This window comes from Petaurus breviceps, unplaced genomic scaffold, assembly GCF_028583685.1.
Source record: "Petaurus breviceps papuanus isolate PSGF00001 unplaced genomic scaffold, PetGlider_PUasm1.0 91133, whole genome shotgun sequence".
Lineage (NCBI taxonomy): Eukaryota > Metazoa > Chordata > Mammalia > Diprotodontia > Petauridae > Petaurus > Petaurus breviceps.
In genome coordinates this window covers 62,858,000-62,866,084 of record NW_027187419.1, presented here as the reverse complement: position 1 = coordinate 62,866,084, position 8,085 = coordinate 62,858,000, and the positions used below count along the sequence as shown (strand labels likewise).

Here is an 8,085-nt window from a genome sequence, read left to right as displayed (position 1 = left end):
TTACTTTTCTCATCGTTCTTTTTCTCGTTTGTTGTTTTTGTTTTCTTTCTCTCTTTCTTTCTTCCTCCTGCTCTCTCCCCCCTCCTCTCTCCTCTTCTCTCCCCCTTTCTCCCCCCCCCCCCCCCCCCGCCTCCCTTCTGGCTCCTTTTTCTGCCTGAAAACATGCTTAAATCTTCCTTAACCTAAAAATATATTCTCTTGACCCTACTACCCCCTTAAGCTATCCTCCTATCTTCCTCCTCTACTTCACTGCCAAACTTCTAGGAAGAGGAACCTATGCTGGCTGCCTCCACTTCCTTCCTCTCCACCCATTTATTTCCTCAGCCTCTTGAAATCTGGCATCCACCTCCCACATTTGACTGAAATTTCTCTCTTCAAGGTCACTAATGTCCTCCTTTAGCCAAAACCAATGGACTTTTTTTTTCAGTCAACATCCTCCTTGACCTCTCTGCAATATTTGAGACAGGAGACTTTCTTACTACTTTTGATAGTAGTTATGGAGTAATTAAGGAATTCAACAAGCAACATTTATTTTTTACTTCCAAGGGCTTATACTGTGCTGGGTGTAGGATATATAAAGACACAGAAACAGTTTTTGCCGCCATGAAATTTATGTGATTTGGAGGAGTGGAGATGGGAGAGAACAATGTATACACAATTAACACAAAGTCTTCAAAAGCTAAATACAAGGTAATCTATGGGAGATGGCAAAAACAACTGGGTTATGGTCAAGATCATCTTGTAGGTGGTAAATGAGTCAATTGAAGAAAGCAAAGGATTCTGTAAGGCAGAGATAAAGGAGTAGGGGAATACCAGTGCTGAGGACAGTCTATGCAAAGGCATAGAAAGTTGAATGGCAGGGGAAAGGGAGTAGTTTGAAGGTGGAAGAATTGGAACCAGTGGGTTAGTATATAAAGTAAGAAAGATGTTGGCTCAACATAAGGAAGAATTAGCATGGCATAGTGGAATTTGCAGTCAGAGGAAATTGATCTAAATTTCTACTTGGCTACTTACTGTGTGACTTTAAGCAAGTTGTTTTTGCCTCCCTCAGCCTCAGTTTCCTCATCTCTAAAATGAAAGAGATGGACCATTTAATTTCTAAGGTCTAAATATTTCTATTTCTAAGGTTTAAATCACAGGAACTAATGTAGCATGATCTGGAGTTGTCTTTCCAAACCTCACTAATATTTGTAGGTTGGGTCCCTAGAGGAAGGTTATTGCTCTGGTTCTAGATATAACCTTGGGTAGTTAGGGTGATTCTTCTAATACTATTTCTCATGAACCGCCATCTTATATATTTGCCTTAATATAAATCAAACAATTACCATCTTAGTATTATATAACAAGTGATTAGCAGTCCATTTTGACCAGTTGATATTTCCTTGATATCACTGATAACTAATTAACATCATTAGCTTTTACACAGAAATATTACTGAGAAGATATAATAAAACCCTAAACACAAAAACTTCCATAACCTATATCCCATTCTAATCTACCACCTCAATATCTAGAGAGCATGGGGTCAAAATTAGGTTTGCTATAAACATTTCTCCTACCAAGTTAACTTCTGGATGCTCACTGGAACTGCCCCTTTGCTTACAAGTGACACAGTGACTTGGCAGGGAGGTCAATTTACTACTGTGGTAGATCATACTGGTGACCTCAAAGCTGTGCTGTCTCCTTGTCCAGCTTGACTGCTATAGTCGCTAACAGACTCTGCTATGGACTCCAGTTACTAGACCTCTAACTCTTCTGCCTTTTTTAGGATGGAATATTAGAGGAACACAGTGTATACAATGTATACCACGGGAAACAAGCCTGAGGAGTTAAGAAGGCCTCGGGTTATGATGGGCTTTTGAAATCCAAACAAAGGATTTTATATTTTATTTTGGAGGTAATGGGGTGTCATTCTAGTTTACTGAGGGGGGTGGGGGAGAGGATATGACTGTAGGATGGACTGGAGTAAAGAAAGAGTTGGCAGAAAGGCCAACATAAAGGTTATTACAATAGTTGATAAATTAGTTAATAAGGGCCTACACCAGGGGGGTAGTTGTATAAGTGAGGAGAAAGAGGTATACAAGAGATATTATGAAGATAGAAATGATAAGACTTAGCAGATTGGATTATGGGGTGAATATGAAGAGTTCAAGATGACATTGAAGTCTGGAACCCTTTGTGACTAGGAGGATGATAGTGCTTTTGACAGCAATAGGAGAGTTCAGAAGAATGAAAGATTTGGGATTAAAGATAATGAATTATATTTTGGATGTTGAGTTTGAGATGATGATGATGGGACATTCATTTTGAGATGTCTGATATGCAGTTGGTGATATGAGATTGGAGGTCGGGAGAGAAGTTCAAACTGAATAAACAGGCATAAGAATCATCTTCATAGAGAAAATAAATGAACTCATTAGAGCAAATGAAATCACCAAGTAAGACAACATGGAGAGAGAAGAGAACAGGGCCCAGCACAGAGCCTTAGGAAACATTCATAGTAGTTGTGACCTGGAGGAAGACCCAGCAAAGGAGTGATCACACAGAAATTAGCACCAGGACAGAAAAGTTTCACAGCAACCTAAGAGAACAGAGTATCTAGAAGAGAGAGATCAACAGTGTCAGAGGATAAAGAAACATCAAGAAAGGTGTCTTTCTATGTATTTTCTCTAACCTCAATTAGTCTTAAAGGATACAACAGTTTGCAGGAAGATTCTGCAAACATAGCAAACCGAGGAGCTAGCCTCAGCACCTTAGGCAACCTTCTCCATAACATAAGAACCAGGACTTATTTTCTCACTTGTTTATGAATTCATTATATCAAAAGTCTGGAAAAATTCTTACAAGATAATAACCTAATAGACATAGCCTATATACATGCTTCTTCAGGCCCCACTCTTGACTCCCTGGACTATGCCACCATGCCCCAGCTGCTTTCTCACCCTCTCTGCCTTGTGATCTTATCTGAGAGGATCCTTCTATTTCTGTGGCCCCCTTTTCCCATTAATGATTTCCCCCTGAAAGTTCCATTTTGAGGAAAAGGTCTTCCCCCATTGGATTGTGCTGGAGTGGCTTGCTTTTTGTTTGTATTTGTATTCCCAAATTCTCAGCACAATTACTGTTCTATACAGAAAAAACATTTCTTCCATGTTGAAATAATTATGAGATTGTCTCATTGGTTGTAGTCATTATTAACTTCCCAAAACATATTGGCTGTCATTCAACAGAGAAACTCAGAGGAAATTCTGCAAAATATTAACATATTCTTCATTTTAAAATTATTTGGGGGAATTTTATTTCAAGTACATATTGTATAATTTGCAGATTTCAACAGAATCCATGAGTGTCTTCTGTAACATTTTACTATTAGGGTTGATGAGGCTCTCAAGACACATGTACATATTTATATTCTTCCAATGGTTTTGTATATTTCTTCCTTCATGCATTGACTTTCATGAATTGATTAGCAAGAGTGTTGACCATGGAGGACATGAACTATCCCATAATGTTTTACATAGAGTAGATACTGTACCCTTTATAAAGTGCTGCAAGTCCTTACCCCAATTCTTGTTCACAGTGATAAATCAGGTCCTTAGAGAATTCTAGAAGTACCCTCGAGAGATTCACATGTCTTCCTGTTCTACTAGCTCAGACATAAAGTGGTTGCTGCAAAGCATTGGCCTCATCAAGCTTACTTCTATAGCTGCTGGGTCTAATTCACTCCTGGGGCTGAATACTGAAGACCACTCCTTCCTGGGCTTGGCTGCCAGGAAATTCTGGTATGGATTACAATTCCTAGAGCTCTAACAGCTCACTCTCCCAACTTTTCAAAGCTCAAGCAATTATAGGCATTTCCAAGACTCTTTTACCTACGATTAAGATAGAATAGGCTCAGGAGAGACAGAAACAACATGAGGGCCATGCCCTCATGGTTTCATGTTGGTTTGGGTGGAGAGGACCTGATGCTTCTCTCCCCACCCTGAACATTCCATTGTGTCTTCCCTCAGCTACTATCAGAAAAGAGGGAGCTTGAGTTGCCTTCATGGGGCCTTTTGTATGCCTGCTCAGTGAAAGAGATCTTTTCTTCACCATGTGGTAAGCATGCTTGAAAAGTCCACATGGAAGACTGTATCAAGCCAAGTAGGATTCACATGCTAATATGGGAAGGCTGTCACTGGCCAGTCCCTGTTATAATACTTAACAAATATAATAAAAATGTGCTAATTGATTGAGTCCACTTAGATTGACTTTTGGGTTTAGTTAAATAGATTGGCTTCCATGCTAAGTTCTAAGAATGTTTTATAAATATTAGTCAAATGGAATTCAGCAAGAGAAGTTTTTCATTCTTATTCTTTTTTAAAATTCTTGCTTTTTTTTTTTTTAAAAAAAAGCATTATCTCTTTCTCCCACTTTCTTCCTCCTCTTGGTTGAACAATAAAAAGAAAAAAAAACCCTCATAAAAATATGCATAATCCAACAAAATTCTCACATTGGCCATATCCAAAAATATATGTCTGGCATTTTAAATCCATCACCTCTAAGGCAGCAGGTAGGCAGCTGTAATGAGAATGGGAATTTGAAGATCTTCCCTGCCCCTTAATAGACCTAGGGGGGAGTCTGAAGACCTCCACTCCTTTGAAAGTAAACTCTGTCCCTTAATAGGCTGAATGTAGTTACATGGAGCCTGTGGTGGGAGGAGTTTGTTGAAGGGAAGCAGAGTCCATAGGAAGCTGGTCAGAGACAGCGAGATGGTGGGAGAAAGAGGACCCTCAGGCAAGCAGCTAGAGAGGTTTGTGAATAAATATTGATCTTATATTGGTTCGTGGGGAGGCTGAAGGATGCTGTGGTTCTCAGTGTTATTATGGCTTCTGAATATCTTTGGTAGTGTGATGAAATCGGCTTACTGGTTTTGGAATTTGGTTTTCTGGCATCTAATAAATGCTTCAGTTTTGTCCTCTACCTAGAGAATCTGGTATATTTTGCAATTGAACATTATGCAATATTTATAGTCACAGTCTTGATTGTGATCGTGGACACTGTAAATATTGCTTTGACACTACAGGAGCATGCTGCAGCTTTAGTCTTCTGGACTTTTGTTGTATCATTACATTGAACAGTTCTTCCTTATAACATTATAATTGTATAAATTATCGTATTGTTATTGTTCCTTTTTCATCTTTTAAAGGGACCTTATGAGAAGGAAAAACTTTAATAGTGTAAGAGTACTTTCTCAATGCAATTAAATCAATAAAATGTTTAATAAACATTTAAGTACCTATTCTAAAACACAACACTGTGCTGTGTGGTAGAGGAAATACGATGATGGGACGTGGTTCCTGTCCTTATTAAAGTGTAGTAGAGATACATGATGCATATACGTACAAATATAACATTCCTTACCAACCAGTGTAATTAATGTTTCAACTCTTAAGCACAGCTCTGACCAAATCCTCTCCTTCTTCAATAAACTCCAATGGTTCCAAATTACCTCCAGGATCAAGTATGAAATACTCTTTTTAGCTTTTTAAGTCTTTCATAACCTGGCTCCTTCCTTACCTTTCCAGTTTTCTTAGTCCTGATTCCCTTCCATGTGCTCTGGAACCTAGTGACGTTGGCCTCCTGGGCATTCTCACATAGAACATCATCTACTGCATATTTCACATGGGGCTGTCCCCTATGCTGAAATTCTCTGCCTCCTATCCCCACCTCCTGTGTTTCCTTGATTACTTAAGATCTCAGCTAAAACCTGCCCTCCAGAAGAAGCCTTTCCCAATCTCCTTTAATCTTAGTTCCTTCCATCTCATATATACCTTGTTTGTTCATAGTTGTTTTTGCATGTTGTCTCCCCCATTAGAACATGAGCTCCTTAGGAGAAAGGACTGTGACTGCTTTTCTTTGCCTCCCCAGCACTTAGCACAGTGCCTGGAAGATAGTCGTTGCTTCATAAATGCCTGCTGATTTGACTTGACCTAGAAAAATACTTTCTAGGGTGAGGACTATTTACTCAACCTGGGTGAGTATAACCAAGGGCACAAAAATTTTTAACAACAATATGTGCTGGGAAAATAAATGTCCTAGTTTTTTTTTAAGGAAAAGAAGAGGTTATGAATGCTGTAAACCAATAAGAAGCACTTATTAAGCACTTACTATATGCCAGGCATTGTGCTCAAATCAGTAAGTTCAAGTGTCCTCAGCAGAATTCTAGAATAACCTTGTTAATAGAACTAATCCCCAAGAGTCAATATGGTACATGGAACAAGGCTTATGACTAAAGGTCAAAAGACCAAGGTTTGAGTCCCCACTATGGCTACAGCTCCCATTGATGTGATTGTTGCACGAGTCATCATCTTTCTGGGTCTTAATTGCATGTCACAATTTTTCTGGGCCTCAGTTTCCTCACGAAAAATGAGAGTTGGATAAGTTTATATCAGCAGAATGTAAACTATTTGAAGGCAGAGAATGGTGGCTGGTTTTAATTTAGTTTAGTTTTGCTTTTGTACTCCTAGTATTTAAGGACAGCATCAATAGGAGCATAATGTTTTTTGAATGAGTGAAGGAATGAACAAATGAATGAATGACTAAGGTCTCTTTTGGCTCAAAAATTCTTTAACTAAGAACAAGTATTGCCAAACTGTATAGTGTCCCTTTTTGATAGTCTGTGCTATTCTTGGGAATTCCATAGAACAATTTCAGCAAGTCATTTGAGAGGTTCTTATGTGATCTATCTTAACGATCAAGGCAGAAAAGTGTAAGAGGCATAGTTAATTGTATTTGTAGGTGGTTGAATGGAGCCATTGATAGTCTCCCAAACCTAGAAATTCTATCAGTTTTTAACTCCTCCTCTTAGAAATCTTAATTTCCTTCAAGGTGCCACCTTCTTTCTAAAGTTTTTCCTTATTACCTTAGTTGGATTTGAAATTAAGATTAAAATCCTCCTTCTGAAGTTTACTGTGTGAACCTGGGAGAGTCACTGGATCTCTCAGTTTCCTCATCTCTAAAATGGGGATAAATATATGTATTATATATGTATTAACCTCAAAAGTTTATTGTGAAGAAATAAAATAGTATTCATAATCTGCAATGAGGAAAAAGAAAGTATGAAAAATTAGGGAAAAAAATCCCAAACCATCACTTCTAGCAGTGGTATGGTAGTATGGTGTGGTGCTGAAGAACAGGGTTGTCAGTCACTCTTTCTCTCCTCCTCTTCCCAACCCCCACCTTTTTGTGATCTACTTGTGCTTGGGCATGACTATCTCTTTAGCTGTTCCATCCCACTCCTCTTCTATGGGAAGGATTTTCTTTCATACCATGCCCAGAAAAAAATGGCAGAGGCCCTCTCTCAATATTAGTCCAGTTAGCAATATGCGTTCCCCCCACCCCATCACTGCTGACTCACCCCAGCATCTCTGATGATTTATGACAACCTTAGCCTTCATCTTATGTTCTGTGATCTCAGAGAATTGGGGAAAAAAATTGATATCCATAGCAGCTTATGAAATAAACATTTGTTGGAAACTAATCTGATAATATCTACTCTTTATATTTGAGATTTTGAGTTAAAATCCCAACAGCTCAGATTTACAAATAGAAAGTACTATGGACAGAAATTTAAAATGCCCAAAGTAGATACAGGAAGACAGTTTTTTTTGCGGGGGGGGGGGGGGGGGGATAAGTTATGTAGGGATGAAAGGGGAAAAGCAGTTTGGCCATGGAAAAGAACTGGAAACCAGACATACTTAGATCCAAATTTATGCCCCTTATCTAAAATCTGCATAAAATAAAAGATTCACATTGTTCTTTCCCAAAGAGAACAAATATTTGAGCCAAAGTTTAAACAAAACTTAAACTGAAGGCAAATGAATTCATGATGCATTAATTCCTAACTTTGTCTAAAATATAAATTTCTAAGTATTATGTTGTAATGGGAATGCAAATTTGGAAGATCTTCCCTGCCCCTAGGCTAAAGTGCACCTGAAGCTTGAGGTGAGAGGCTTGTTTTTCAGTAGATACTTTTTGATTGGCCAGTGGGTCAATAAGGTTGTTACATTCTCTGAGCCAGGAGAAGGCTATATAAGCCCTGATGTG

The 8,085-nt window shown here is 38.6% G+C and overlaps 1 long non-coding RNA gene across 3 annotated transcripts in view; it reads left to right on the top strand.

The window, feature by feature from the left end:
- Positions 1-8,085, top strand: part of LOC138155470 (uncharacterized) — a 440,018-nt gene that overhangs the window by 404,767 nt on the left and 27,166 nt on the right. Inside the window, exon 1 of one of the 3 annotated variants that reach the window (XR_011166836.1) lies at positions 5,594-6,013. The exons of the other annotated variants lie outside the window; for them this stretch is intronic. This is a non-coding gene — a long non-coding RNA (uncharacterized lncRNA). Of the gene's footprint in view, positions 1-5,593; positions 6,014-8,085 lie in introns of those variants that run through there. 3 annotated transcript variants of the gene reach the window in all.